The sequence below is a fragment of the Artemia franciscana genome, chromosome 13 (genome assembly GCF_032884065.1).
Source record: "Artemia franciscana chromosome 13, ASM3288406v1, whole genome shotgun sequence".
Taxonomy (NCBI): domain Eukaryota; kingdom Metazoa; phylum Arthropoda; class Branchiopoda; order Anostraca; family Artemiidae; genus Artemia; species Artemia franciscana.
Genome location: NC_088875.1, coordinates 48,058,593 through 48,074,769, shown reverse-complemented (window position 1 = coordinate 48,074,769; position 16,177 = coordinate 48,058,593). Strand labels below are relative to the sequence as shown.

Sequence of the window (16,177 nt, the reverse complement as noted above, 5' to 3'; positions counted from 1 at the left end):
AAAAAATATCTTCAAATCGATTTTTTCTTTGTTCTTTAGACAAATACAAAAAAATCCTGCGCCCCCTTCGTGGAAATTTTCTTCCCCCTTGACAAATTCCTCCATGGTATGATCCTCCCAAATAACCCCTCCCCCAACCAAAAAAAAACCTGAAAGCGTCTGTACACTTCCCAATAACCATTACTATGTGTAAACACTGGTCAAAGTTTGTAACTTGCAGCCCCTCCCACGGGAACTGTGGAGGAGTATGTCGTCCCCAAAGACATAGTTATAAGGTTTTCGACTATGCTGAATAAAATGGCTTTGGGGGAAAATGAGCGTGGGAGGGGGCCTAGGTGCCCTCCAATTTTTTTGGTCACTTAAAAAGGGCACTAGAACTTTCAATTTCCGTTAGAATTAGCCCTAACACGACATTCTAGGACCGATGGTTCGATACGATCACTCCTGGAAAAAGAATATGCAAAATTCCACATTTTTGTAGATAGATGCTTGAAACTTCTACAGTAGGGTTCTCTGATACGCTAAATCTGATGGTGTAATTTTTGTTAAGATTCTATGACTTTTAAGGGGAGTTTCCCCCTATTTTCTAAAATAAGGCAAATTTTCTTAGGCTCGTAACTTTTGATGGGTAAGTCCAAACTTAACGAAACTTGTATATTTGAAATCAGCATTAAAATGCGGTTGTTTTGTAACTATTGTTATAAAAATCCGTTTTTTACAGTTTCGGTTACTATTGAGTCGGTCACTCCTTACTACAGTTCGTTACCACGAACTATTTGATGTTGTATAGCCGCAACGCATTTCCTATCAGTGTAACTGCGTCGTTATGGTATTGATTGACTGCAATAGTGACCAGATGGGGGCTGTAACCTGGTCTTCAGCTTTTCGTCACCTTCAGATATTTCCACCATTAGTTCAATGTAATTACCCGGATTGGAGATGTTTATGATTCGTCATGACCCCTCAAAGGAAGACCCTGGCGGCCAAGAAAGCAAATAGCGCGAAAAATGTACTTCATATGATATCTATTTTCTTGAAACTCTTGAGATCTGGACCGACTTAAGCCATTCGCTACACACCTCGAAGTATCAGTACTAATTATCTTAAATTTCGCTTATGCTGAAACACAAATCCTGTCTTTCACTACCATCACGTTACTTCAATAGACCAGAACTGTCTTTCCACTTGCAAAATCCAATCTCGATGTAAGCCCCTTTTCTAGCAGTTTCCCCAGACCATAGAGCCCCCACCCCCAGATAAATGGCAGCAAGAAAAAGAAAACACAATATCCAGGTTTTATAAGTATTCAATCCATTCGTCAGTCTTAAATTAATGCGCACTGAATTTCCTTCCGTTAGAAGTGGAAGCCGGATACCTCTTAAAAATTGGTTGATCTGGCTGGTCGGGTATGTTTCGTAGCCTTATCTGAAGGGGGCCTAGCCTGCGAGAGGTTCTCGGCTGCTGCTAGAATCTGCAACGGGTTCAGGGATGCGGACCACTCTTTCATATTGACCATGGTCATTTATTTTTTCGCTTGTTTTTTTAAGATTGTCACAGGTAGGAAAAATCATGTCCAGTAACCCGACATTTTGAGCTCTGATATTATTACCAGTTTCTTGCACTGAAGATTCTTCGGTTTTCTTCTGCATTTTAACCGTAAAAAATTCCAAAGCTTGTTGTGGCTTTTTACTCATTGTTTGATTACGGATTCACAACAAAAAAGATAAACTGACGAGCCACTGATAAACTGATAAACTGAGAGATCATGACAGCGGGTAAGCCAGCGGAGAGGAATCATTTTACACATTTCAAAACAAAATTGTCTTCTATCGGTTCATTTACGATTCTCCAGGACAACAAAACAAAACCATTGGAAAGTAACTGTAAAAAGTAACAGTAAGAAAAGTAACAATGCTATTTAATAACTCTGAAAAAACAAAAGCACAGGGATGAACAATACAAGCGACCGATCAGTCAGTCTCGCTAGTTCAATATTAAATAAATATGTAAAAAAAAAACTAAAAGTAAGGAGCGACATTAAAACTTAAAACGAACAGAAATTACTCCGTATATGAAAGGAGCTGTTCCCTCCTCAAAGCCCCGCTCTTTACGCTAAAGTTTTACTCTTTCTTTCAACTCCACTTTTTAAAACAGCAAAAAACTTTAGCGCAAAGAAAGGAAACGCAAGGCCGTAGAGAAAATCTGATAACATTTCAGAACTAGGCATACAAAAGTGCAAGAGAAAAATTTCTTAAATCATTAACATTTAAACAAATCCGATATATCAAGAACAAACAGTGGGTAAGAGAAAAAGAGTAATTTTATTTCGATATTTCGAGAATGAAATTCTATTTAAATCCCCTATTTCAATTCTTGAACATAATATATAGCAGTTAAAATTTTTCTCAGTGAGAAAAAGCACATGCCATTAGCATTCATCAGCTCGTCAAGGATTATTGGCCAGCTTTAAAAAAAAAAGAAAAAAAAACTGTCTTGGTTCAATAGTTTTCTTTTCTTGCCACGGGCCAACTTTCTAATGACACTATTGAGAAAGAAGCAGAGGAAATACTTCACTTCTTTATAAACGAGAGAATTTTTGAAGTTCAGGAGAAATGAAACTTCAGCATATTATTATGCAAAAACCAAGGGGGTAGAGAAAATTTCTTAAATCAACTATAATTTTTTTAATATAAAAGAACACGAACAAACATTAAATAAGGGGAGAATTATTTTTTTATTTGGATTCAGAGAAGATTTTACTAGAAATACATATTTCAATTCTTTCGAAAAAAAAAAGTTCAATTTTATTCCTCAAATTTTCGCGAGATCGACAATGTGATCAGAAACCCGCTTCGAACTTAGAGGTCAATTCTAACAAATCTCGAAGTTTGTAGAATTCTACTGTTAAAGAAAATTACCTTGTTTTTGAAGCAAATTCCAGCTAAAACTAATGCTTCCGTGGTTCCAATAAAAATCTTAAATTCCTCAAAACCTCCTAAAAACCTAAAATTTCCTAAAAACCTCCGACTCATTTTAAAAACATTTACATTCTCCATCAAACTATAACAGTACAAGGATTGAGAGCCAGGGTTATGCATTCGAATCTTTTGCATCGAGTCGTCCTCTTGGCATATTTTGTGCTAATTTTTTTTAGTATAATAAACTAAATTTTCTTAGCAACAATTTGCTTAGTTCTTAGTAATAAAAATGTATTTTTTAGCTCTTAGTAACACAAGGTGGAAGTACGCGAATAAAAATACTCAAGGTGAATAAAAAGCGAAATAAGCATTTCATTGCTACCTTCTTAGCAAGAAAAACTTCTTTGTAACACTTTTCTTAGATTTTACAGTAAAAACAAAAAATGATTTGATTTACACCCATTGCCGTCAATTAGTTGGAGGCATGGATGAATTCTCCCCCGCACTCCCCCTTTAGGGTTTTAAACAGTACTTTTTTTTCGGTATTCTCAATGAAAAATGTTTTTTTTGTATTGTCATTGAAAAACTGAAAAAGCAACAAAAATTACCACCTGTATTAAAAATTTCCCCCCCCCCCGAAAAAAAATTGACACCCCTGTGTATACCAGGTTCCAAGTCGATTTTGGGCCATGCCCAACCAATGCATTTCTAAAATCCTGATTTTTGTTACTCAAAATTTCACGCGTATTCATCTTTAGGAAACCTAAATCGCCATTAACTTGGTATCTTTTTTCGAGTCATCCTCTTGGCATATTTTGTGCTATTTTTTTTAGTATAATATACTAATTATACTAAATTTTTATCTGTATACGACACCTTTTACACAATGCGCGATCTCATTGGAATACTAGCATGATTTTTTTTTGCTCTTTAAACATGAGAATTCATTCATTCATTAATCAAACAGTTCGCGGTAACGAACTGTAGTAAGGAGCGACCCGGCTCAATAGTAAACGAAACTCTAAAAAACGGAATTTCGATGCTAAAAGATATATTAAACGAATCGGATTTTTATGCTGATTTTAAATATATAAGTTTCATCGAATTTAGTCTTTTTCATCAAAAGTTACGAGCCTGAGAAAATTTGCCTTATTTTGGAAAATAGGGGGTAACACCCCCTAAAAGTAATTAATAAAAGTAAAAGTAAAAGTAACAAAAAACACAACATCGCATTCAGCGTATCAGAAAACCCTATAGAAAAAATTTCAAGGTCCAATCTACAAAAATGTGGAATTTTGTATTTTTTGCCATAAGACAAATCACGGGTGCGTGTTTATTTGTTAGTTTATTTTTTTTTTTCCCCAGGGGTCATCGTATCGACCAAGTGGTCCTAGAGTGTTGCAAGAGGGCTCATTCTAACGGAAATGAAAAGTTCTAGTGCATTTTTCAAGTGACCAAAAAAATTGGAGGGCACCTAGGCCCCCTCCCACGCTCATTTTTTTCCCAAAGTCGATGGATCAAAATTTTGAGATGGCCATTTTGTTCCGCATAGTCGAAAACCATAATAACTATGTCTTTGGGGATGACTTACCCCCCAATGTCCCTGGGGGAGGGGCTGCAAGTTACAAACTTTGACCAATGTTTACATACAGCAATGGTTACTGGGAAGTGTACCGACGTTATCAGGGGGATTTTTTTGGTTTGGGTGTGGGGTTCAGGGGAGGGGGCTATATGGGAGGATCTTTCCTTGGAGGAATATTTCATTGGGGAAGAGAAGTTCAATGAAAAGGGCGCAGGATTTTCTAGCATTACTATTAAAAAAAAAAAAAAAACAATGAAAATATAAACATGAAAAAGTTTTTTCAATTGAAAGTAAGGAGAAGCATTAAAACGAACAGAGATTATTACGCATACGAGGGGTTCTAAAAATACTTTAGCATAAAGAACGAGGTATTTAGGAGGAGATAAATACTTCGCTCTTCATGCTAAAAAATTTTTAAGTAATTTCAACTATTTATTCTACGGCCTTTCTGATTCAGGGGTCATTCTTAAAGAATTGTGACAAAACAAGATTTAGTGTGAAGAGCGAGGTATTAACGAGGGGACCAATCCCCTCATATATATAATCAAAAATATAATAATATAAAAGTTTGTTACATAAGTTAATTCTTAAGTTACGTATATTTTTTTACTAATAAAAACGTTCGTTAAAAATTAAAAGATCTAGTTGCCTTTTTAAGTAACCGAAAAATTGGAGGGCAACTAGGCCTCCTTCCCCACCCCTTATTTCTCAAAATCGCTGATCAAAACTAAGAGAAAGCCATTTAGCCGAAAAAAGAATTAATATGCAAATTTCATTTTAATAATTTATGTACGGAGAGCCAAAATCAGACATACATTAATTCAAAAACTTTCAGAAATTAAATAAAAAAACAAATTTTTTGAAATGAAAGTAAGGGGCGACATTAAAACTTAAAATGAACAGAAATTACTCCGTATATGAAAGGGGCTTTTCCTCCTCGACACCCCGCTCCTTGCGCTAAAGTTTGATTCTTTCTCGTAACTCTACTTTTTAAAACAATAAAAAACTTTAGCGTAAAGAGCGGGACGTTGAGGAGGAAAAGCCCCTTTCATATTCGGAGTAATTTCTGTTCGTTTTAAGTTTTAATGTCACTCCTTACTTTCATTTCAAAAAACTTGTTTTCCTTTTTTAATAAATGAAAGAATGACTTCTTTCACATGTATTTATTTTTCCTAAATTCAGGCTCTAGAGCATGGTCAGCCAAAGGCTGCACATCAAACAGTTCGTGGTAACGAACTGTTGTAAGGAGCGACCCGGCTCAATAGTAACCAAAGCTCTAAAAAATGGAATTTTGATACCAATACCTACATCAAAAGAATCGCATTTTAATGCTGATTTTAAATATACAAGTTTCATCAAGTTTAGTCTTACCCACCAAAAGTTACGAGCCTGAGAAAATTTGCGTTTTTTTTGGAAAATAGGGGGAAACGCCCCCTAGAAGTCATAGAATCTTAACGAAAATCACACCATCAGATTCAGCGTATCAGAGAACCCTACTGTAGAAGTTTCAAGCTCCTATCTACAAAAATGTGGAATTTTGTATTTTTTGCCAGAAGGCAGATCACGGATGCGTGTTTATTTGTTTTTTTTTCCCAGGGGTGATAGTATCGACCCAGTTGTCCTAGAATGTAGCAAGAGGGCTCATTCTAACGGAAATGAAAAGTTCTAGTGCCCTTTTTAAGTGACCGAAAAAATTGGAGGGCACCTAGGCCCCCTCCCACGCTAATTATTTTACCTAAGTCAACGGATCAAAATTCTGAGATAGCCATTTTATTCAGCGTAGTCGAAAAACTTATAACTATGTCTCTGGGGACGACTTACTCCCCCACAGTCCCCGTCGGAGGGGCAACAAGTTACAAACTTTGACCAGTGCTTACATATAGTAATGATTTTGGTTGGGAGGAGGGGTTGAGAAGAGGGGGATATGCTGGGGGAATAGTCCATCGATAATTTGTCATGGGGGAAGAAAATCTCCATGAAGGGAGCGCAGGATTTACTAGCATTATTTAAAAAAAAAAAAATGAAAAAATAAATATGAAAAAGTTCTTTCAGCTGGAAGTAAGGAACAGCATTAAAACTTAAAACAAACAGAAATTATTACCCATATGAGGGGCTCACCTCCTCCTAATACCTCACTCTTTACGCTAAAGTATTTTCAGTAATTTCAACTATTTATTCTACGGCTTTTGTGATTCAGGGGTCATTCTTAATGAATTGGGACAAAATTTAAGCTGTAGTGTAAAGAGCGAGGTACTGACGAGGGGGCGAACCCCCTCATATATGTAATAAAAATATGAGACTACAAAAGTTCTTTACGTAAGCTAATTTATAAGTTACGCAAATCTTTTACTAATTAAAAGTTCGAGTTGCCTTTTTAATTAACCAAAAAATCGGAGGGCAACTAGGCTTCCTCCCCAGCTCTTTTTTCTCAAAATCATTCGATCAAAATCATGAGAAAGCCATTTAGCCAAAAAAATATGCAAATTTCGTTTTAATTATTCCTCTGCGGAGAGCCAAAATCAAAACATGCATTGATTCAAAAACGTTCAGAAATTAAATAAAAAAACAAGATTTTTTAACTGAAAGTAAGGAGCAACATTAAAACTTAAAACGAACAGAAATTACTTCATATATGAAAGAGGCTGCTTCCTCATCAACGCCCCGCTCTTTACGCTAAAGTTTTTTACTGTTTTAAAAAGAAGAATTGAGAGAAAGAGTCAAACTTTAGCGTAAAGAGCGGGGCGTTGATGAGGAAGCAGCTTCTTTCATATACGAAGTAATTTCTGTTCGTTTTAAGTTTTAATGTCGCTCCTTACTTTCAGTTAAAAAAGCTTGTTTTTTTTATTTAATCTTGTACAAGACCCACCAATATATGGCCATGTCCCACTTTTGGAAACACGGACAATATCATAGACAATACTGTAATGAACCGAGCAGGCCAGATGGTCGTTAAGACACCTGTCTTAACATCTATGCATGAATTTCTATGACGGGAAGGAAAGTGAGAGGTGAATTCGCAAAACCACAAAAAAGGTGAATCATGCGGAGAAAGATACAAAAAGAACCTTAAAAGAAGAAGAGTCAATTAAATTAGACCACTGCCTCTAGATGAGGGAAGGGTCTTCAATTTCAGGAGAAAAAATTGGAATGTACTACAGAATATCCGACTTTGATTAAGAACTTTAAAAGGGTAGACGAATGAACCTTTTTTTCTGTGTTTTAAGAGCGTATGCGTACGAACAATAAGCTGATCTTTCCACAGAAGATATAGCGGCTTCCTGGAAAATATTTTAAATCTGCAAAAAAAAACCGGCCATTCCAAGAAAAAATTTGCTATAGCAGCCTCTAATGAGCATGAAAACCTCGTACGTGACATTTTGGACGACTTTAATGAAGGTTCCTTCTGTATGCAATTTTTCCATTTACTTCGAATGGTACAAGCGGAAAACATTCTTCAAATTCAGTTAAAACGACTTTGGCCAAAGGAAAAATTCATATTTGATTTGAATCTACGAAATAGTTTTACAGTTCCTTACACATCATGCCCTATTTTCATCGATTTCCAAATACCGTTTTATACTTAACAAACTTTCATTTTGTCCATACGTTAACTATACCCACGAAAAGTAAAAAAGCCCGAAAAAAAGTTTTTTCTTCTCCAGAAACGTTGACAGTTTTCTACCGACGATGTTTGCACGCAAGAACTGTGAATTAAATTAAATTGGATGAGCTTTAACATCTATAGCAAGTATTTTCTCGAATACTGCATTTAAAATATGAACTTTTGCTTAATTAAATTGTCCAACTTAAGGGCTAGACATACTTATCATTTTCGAAGCTTTACCCCCTCTAAATTCACGTAAACACAAATATGTTACCTCTTTTGACTCATTCTCCTTATTTTGACCTATTTTAATTCTATTTAATTCTTATATTTTGACCTATTTTAATTCTGACGAGCAATCAAGCTTCAAAGCCAGTTAAATTTCAATTTAATTTCAATTGGAATTTATTTCAATTAAAATTCCAAAGCATATTTAATGATTCACACGGCGATACCAATTTTTCATTTTATTTGCATTTTAAGGAGTGTAATAAGAGTAGAAGTAACAGTAAAATTAATTTCTCACTTTGTAGTAGGACACTTACCATTCGTTACACTGGTTGCACCATAAATGCTTTCACTATAGCACTATATAACTTTACCATAAGTAGGGGGCGGCCTCCCTCAAATACATAATAATTTCCCTTTTTTTAAAGTTTTAATCTCCCCCTTTACTTTCATTTTAAAAAATGTTATTTTTTGGATTTAATTAATTACACATTTGAGATTGATCTTGAAACATAGAAGTCAAAAATTTCAGCACTTTAATTACGTAATTGTGGCTGCCCCATTCCTCTCCAAATCCAAAAATAAGACCTCTGTTTGTTACGACTGTTACCTCTTTTGCTTCATTCTTCTAGAACGATTTTAGTTCTCACTAGCAATCCAATACAATCATAACTTTAATATAATAAAGAAAATCTACATATTGACGGGTCGTCAGCGATTTTTTAATTTTAATCTTAAGGTAAAATAAGAGTGGGAGTAACACTTTTAAAGTAAGACAAACAGTAACATCGAAAATGCCACCGCTCCCCAGTCCCAGATAAATATTGTATTTAAGACAAAAAGACGAATAACACTGTAAAGCGTAATATTTTATAATTTCAAATTTTCCAGTTTAATTCTAATATCATCCAGCTTCAGCATTTAAAACATTTAATCTCCTACCGTAAAAACAACAGGCTCCAAAAACATGCAATTTTCAAATTCATTTAAAAGCATCTTAGATGTATATCAAACCATGTAAAAGGAAAATTAAACGGTATTCACTATTCTTAGGGGAAATAAAGAGCGATAGAAAGCTTTGATTTAAAAAGGATATACGCTTAATTCTGCCGAAACATTGCAAAATAATAACGCTGTTTCATACCTTAATTGCAGGTATAAAACTTTTGTTTACTACAATGCAATTTTTTATATTTGTTTAGTTTACGGTCTTTTACTCTTCGCTTCTTTATGTAAATTATACACCTTACGCTAGAATAATTCTTCAGTCCCTCCATCGAAATATTGAGATTTTCTAATATGTATATTAATGTATTATATTCTAATAATAATTCATCCATTCAGGGCCTTTTTCTGAAATTTTACCCAGCCTTAAAACATAATTCCCGCTAAAACTAAAGGCGTCAGCATAGGTTAGCAGGACTAGCAGGACTACAGATAGGCATCTGCATTAAAAGTAAAAGCACATTTTTTGTGCAAAATAATATCTGAACTAACAGAAAATCAGCTTTAATTGATTACTAATAATAATGAAATAACATTATTATAATCAATTCTAGCGTAAAAAAAAAGATCGTGCGAACAATCATTTCATTGACGCATTTGGTATGAATTAATATTAGTATTTGGCAGTGTATGTTTCATCAGCATTAAATGTTTATTTTGCAATGTTTCTGCTTTTTCTGCTTAATCTTCAGATAGGTGATAAAACAATTCGACAACAATTTCTTCTTGTAAAAATACCATAGTAAGAAAACAGGGAACTTTCAAATTCATCTCCAAGCATCTTTTTATTCATTGCTTGTTTATTGTAGATAAATAATTTCTTTATAGCAAACAAACATTGTTGATTCATTTTTAGTATATATTAAAATGTATTTTTTTAAAGGATGGTTTTGATTAATCTTTAATTTAAATTATGCAGAACAACAATATGTTGTTCCTCCTATAAAATATGATTTCTGAATATAAAATATTCAATATTTGATTTTATTCAGTAAAAATATTACTATAAGGATGCTAAAATACACAATTCCCAAACTCATCTCCAAGCCTCTTAGATGCAAATGTTAAACCATATAAAATGAAAACTAATTGAAATATTTATTCTCAAAGAAAGAACCATTCCCAGTCTAAGCTGGTTTCAACAGCCATGTAAATAATCAATATAATATCACTGCTACATGGAATCAAACTTATAACTTTAGCTAAAAGTATTGTTTTAACATAAAAAAGCAAAGAATCGGTGAAAAGGGAGAACAAGCTAAGCAAATGCAAAAAAAATACATTAGTATTTTTCTGAAAAATTCCAAATTTCTTCTGCAGCCTTTCTGCTTTAAAACTAAAGATTTCGATTATCTTCCTATCTCTTTAAAATTTCCACGAAGGAGCAGGAGAATCAATCAGATTCCTATAATACTGACCAGCTCTTTGCGACATCAAGCTACATGAGGTCACCACAGTTACGCATGGTCCAATTAAATCCAAGCTCCTTCTTAGCCCCCCTCTCCAGCTCCTTCACTCTTTACCCCTCCAATTTCTTTTATATCTCATCTTATGACCTCTTCATACCCCACTTGACGACAACCGGGTTTTCGTTTGGCCCTGGATGGATGGCCAAAAGGCACAATCTATCATTCTTGATGTGTAAAACGTGGCCTAAATATATGAACATTTCTTTCATCACAGTTCAAAAAAGTGGAGCCAAGCCACATTTTCCATAGAGCTTATTGTTTGATATACTGTCAGTCTAACGAACACCTAAAACTCCCTTTTACAATTCCTCTTAAAAACAATAAAAACAAATCTTGCTCAACCTTTTGAAGCGTCCACGTTTCAGGGCCATAGCTGACGACTGTCAATGCTGTGGCTTCTAATATTTCAACCTGATTTCGCAGAATTATCTTCTTATTTTTCTAAACTTGTTTTGTAGCTGCGAATAAGCCCCCCCCCCTCGGTTATTCTATTTTATACATCTTCACCACGTCCATCATCTTGGGTAGTGATACTACCCAGGTAAGTGATCAATATAGTAAAAACGGTGTCTTAATTTCTCTGCTTCCACTGCTTCTGTGACGTTTTCTTTCAAGCCAATCATTTTATTATTATAGAGTCTGACTTGCTATTCGTCACAAGTATAAAGGGGGTAATTTTTTTCTATACAACGGCAATGAAAGAATATTTTACAGATCTAACTTTGGTATGTACACAACAATTTACTACACTGGTGCCTTATTCTATTTCATACGGTCTAAGACCACACTGGCTATACATGACGTTTGATAAAAAAAAAAAAAAAAAAAAAAAAAAAAAAAAAAAAAAAAAAAACTTAAAAACAACCAAAAAAACAAGGGTACTTTTCAGCCAGTTGAAAAAACGAAGCGAAACGATAAAGGCAGATATTCCGGCAAGGACCTCCGCCGAGCCGTCCCCAGTAGTCAAACACAGAAAAAACACAGAAAAAAAAACAACAAACTAACCTTCTAAAGTAAACCAAAACAAAACAGAACACACACTGAAGCCAAAAAAAAAAAGCCAGAGCAAATGAAAAACCAGGCCAGAGCATTTATAACTTAGATTGGGGAGGAATGACGTCCCTAGGGAGTAACTTTGCTTGTCTACCAACCTAATTTTTGCAAATACAGGCAAAGGACCTTGGTTGAAAATGAAGTAAAATATTACTTGATTCTATTTGTATTAAATTATTGTAAATTGAGTTTACAGAAAACTCTACAGCATCTCTATTTAAAGCGAGGTCTTGATTAATAGTTTTTTTAAATTCCCATTGCCTCCCTAAAAGACTGCGGTAAACCGTTTATCGTGGCAATTAAAACTGCCTCATCAAAAAGGACTAAATGATTTGGATGTTCGATGGAGTGGAGGGACAAAGCAGAGTAAAATTCATCATTTTAACTTTCAGATTTTACATATTTATTCAGAAATTTAAGAGACTTATAAGACTGTCTCTTTTATTACTGTTTCTGTTGTTCGAAAAAATCTAAACAACAATTTACATGACTGTTCCGGTGGCGTGAAAAAAAAACATGAAAAATTGCTTAGTTACCCAACAATTCTGTCCCCCCGCCAACTAAATAAATTGCCTGATAAAGTGAACAAAACTGTTCAAGTCAACAACTAAATTGCCGTGATCAGCGAAGAGCATTATTCCTTTGTGAACATCAGTGACTTACCATTAGACCTCAAATTGAATATCAACTCGTAATTTATGCCGCTAGCACAAAAAATCAATTGGAGTGCCATCTACCTGGGGGTACTCAGAAAAAGAACGAAGCATCTTCCGCGTATTAATTTTTTCCCAGTCACTTCGCATAGAAGGGATGGTCATAGAAAGTTAGAGGGGGGACTTATTCAATTTGAATTTGAAGTTCTACTTCCCTTTTAAAGAGTCGAGGGCGATTAGATTAAGATAGGGTGCAATTTTTCAAACAAAAAACTACATTTTTGGCAACAGAGCCATTATTCATAACGATGAGAGGAGACCAGGAATCGTTCCTGGGCCATCTTAACCATGACACCGAAAGAACAGAAAAGTCTTTCATTTTTGTGAAAAACAAACAAGATAATATAGAATATATATATATATATATATCAAGTCAATCAAATAATTTACAGTTTGTAAGAAAAATTCCTTACGGTCTACGAAAAAAAAGAAGATTTGCTGAACTGGCTCAAGGTTTAAAGATTCGAATTAATGTTGATGCTTCAAATGAGAAAATCAGTTGCCTCTGATGCATTCCCCCCACTTTACGTATATATACCGCTAAAGCATTATGTGGAGATTTAAGTAATGTCTACTGAGATTGCTGCCAATGACTTGGCTCTTGTATTTCTTTTAAATATGCCTGAAACCCATCCTTAAATACAAAGTATCATCATACTCCTGGACTCCGAATGTATCGTTAAACTGCTAGCATCTAGACACTCACACAACCAACAAACCAATTTTTGTCATTCTTTTCATCTAATAAATACACTCGCTTCCCATGGAATCCCAATGAATCTCTACTTCATTCCCAACCAGAAGGGCATTACTTGAACTACAGAGCTGCGATTACACACGACCATATCAGTTGAAGATTTATCCCCTGGAGACGGGACTGGATCTTAAATTGTAAAACAAGCTTAACAAGCTTAACAAGCTTGTTTTACAGCACTATTGGCTAACAAGCAAAGCAAGCTTGAATTGCTATATTTTTGGGCAACAAATTGTATATTTACAGTATTAGTGGTGCGGCATGGGGCGACAAAGTCTACATTTGCCCTACCTGAGAAAAAACTTAACTCTTACCCTGCCTGGAGAAAAATTTTTACATAGCGTTCGTCAGATCACATCCTTCCTAGATCATCCCCACTTTCATCTAGAGCCGATTCCCCTATTCACTACGAAATTCAGGCAAAATCCTAAAGGCATAAATTTCCATGTACTGTCCTTCTAGATTCCTAGTTGTTAAATAAATCTTTGCTTCAACTATTAATTGAGTTATACCCTAATCTTTTTCTTTGCTTTTTTTCACGAGTTCATTCGTCACATTTCAACTCGTCACTTGTTGATACTGAAGTGCTGTGATGTCAAATATTTCTAAGTGATGAAACAAATTATAAGCTCAAATCATTACTCACCACGGGAAGAGAGGGGTGTTGGTTGAGATATAGTTTAACTTATTTTAAATACTGATTTTTAAATACTGAGAAGATTGAGAAACAATGGCCTAGATGGTAGAGTAAAACAAGAGCCCAGAGCTCAAATGGCGCTTATGACGAGGTCGGAAGAGCCAAGAGCTTCTTCCCACTAAGTTTTCCAAAATTTCCGGTTTTCCCCTCCAACTCCCCCCAATGTTACCATGTCCGGTCAGGATTTGAAATTAGAGCTCTGAGACACGAGATCCTTCTAAATATCAAATTTCTCTAAGATCCGATAACCCGTTCATAAGTTAAATATGCCCCATTTTTCTAATTTTTCCGAATTAACCGTCCTTCTACTCCCCACCCAGATGGTCAAATTGGCGAAAGCAAATATTTCTAATTTAATCTAGTCGGGTCCCTGATACTCCTGCCAAATATCAGCGATCGCTATATTGACCACGTATCTAGTTTCTGATCTTCTTCATGTAAAATTGGGGTGGTCCGATATTCGAATCTGGGACTTCTCGTACCCTAAGCGAGAATCATACCCCAAGACCACGCCATACTTAAGAAGAACAATCATTTGTTTTATCGACAAGTAAAATTCTTCTCAGCTATCTTGTTCACTCACTCCCCCCCCAGATTGCCGAATTGAAGAAGAGACTATTTATAATTTAATCTAGTCTGGTCTCTGATAAGCCTGCCAAATTTCATCGTCCTAGCTTATCTGGAAGTGCCCAAACTAGTAAATCCCTCCAACTTCCCCAAAGAGAGTGGATTCGGGTCCGATTATGTCAATAACGTATCTAGGATATGTGCTTATTCTTCCCACCAAGTTTCATCCCGATCTCTACACTCTAAACGTTTTCCAAGATTTCCAGTTTTCCCCTCCAACTCCCCCCAATGTCACCGGATCCGGTCGGGATTTAAAATAAGAGCTTTGAGACACGAGGTCCTTCTAAATATCAAATTTCATTAAGATCTGGTCACACGTTCGTAAGTTAAAAATACATTAATTTTTCTAGTTTTTCCAAATTACCCTCCCCCTCCAACTCCCACAAAGAGAGCCAATCCGGTCTGGTTATGTCAATCACGTATCTAGGACTTGTGTTTATTCTTCCCACCAAGTATCATCACGATCTCTCCACTCTAAGCGTTTTCCAAGATTTCCATTTTCTCCTCCAACTCCCCCGAATATCACCTGATCCTATCGGGATTATAAATAAGAGCTCTGAGACACGAGGTCCTTCTAAATATTATATCTCATTAAGATCCAGTCACTCGTTCAAAAGTTAAAAATACCTAATTTTTTCTAATTTTTCCGAATTACCAAATTAGGTGCCCCACAACTCTCCCAAAGAGAGAGGATCCGGTCCGGTTATGTCAATTACGCATCTAGGACATGTGTTTATTTTTTCCACCAAGTTACATCCCGATCTCTCCACTCTAAGCGTTTTTCAAGATTTCCAGTCCCCCGACACCTCCCAATGACACTGGATCCGGTCGGGATTTAAAATGAGAGATCTGAGTTACAAGGTCTTCTAAATATCAAATTTTATGAAGATCCGATCACTCGTTCGAAAGTTAAAAATACCCGTTTTTTCTAATTTTTCCGAATAAACCACCTCCCCCCTAACTCCCCCACAGAGATCGGATCCATTCCGGTTATGTCAATCACGTATCTAGGACTTGTGTTTGTTTTTGCCACCAGGTTTCATCCCGATCCCTCCACTCTAAGTGTTTTCCAAGATTTCACGTTTCCTCTTCCAACTCGCCCCAGTGTCACCGGATCCGGTTGGAATTTAAAACAAGGGCTCTGAGACGGGACATCCTTCTAAATATCAAATTTAATTACGATCCGATCTCCTATTCGTAAGTAAAAAATAAAAAGTTTTCTGAATTAACCCCCCCCCCCCAGATGGTCGAATCGGGGAAACGACTATTTCTAATTTAATTTGGATTGGTCCCTCATACGCCTGCCAAATTTCGTCGTCCTAGCTTATCTGACAGTGCCCAAACTAGCAAAACCGGGACAGACAGACCAACAGAATTTGCGATCGCTATATGTCACTAGGTAAATGCCAAGTGCCATAAAAGGGGTAAAATTTAGAGACCTAAACAAAAGAACACAAAGATGAATCCAACATTTTTAAACAAATAAAGAGAGAATTAACACACACACAAACACACACACAAAAAGGG

General features: G+C 35.6%; 1 protein-coding gene across 4 annotated transcripts in view; it reads right to left on the bottom strand.

Moving 5' to 3' along the window:
* LOC136035027 (uncharacterized) overlaps window positions 1-16,177 on the bottom strand; it is an 86,511-nt gene that overhangs the window by 47,667 nt on the left and 22,667 nt on the right. The gene's annotated exons all lie outside the window — the stretch shown is intronic.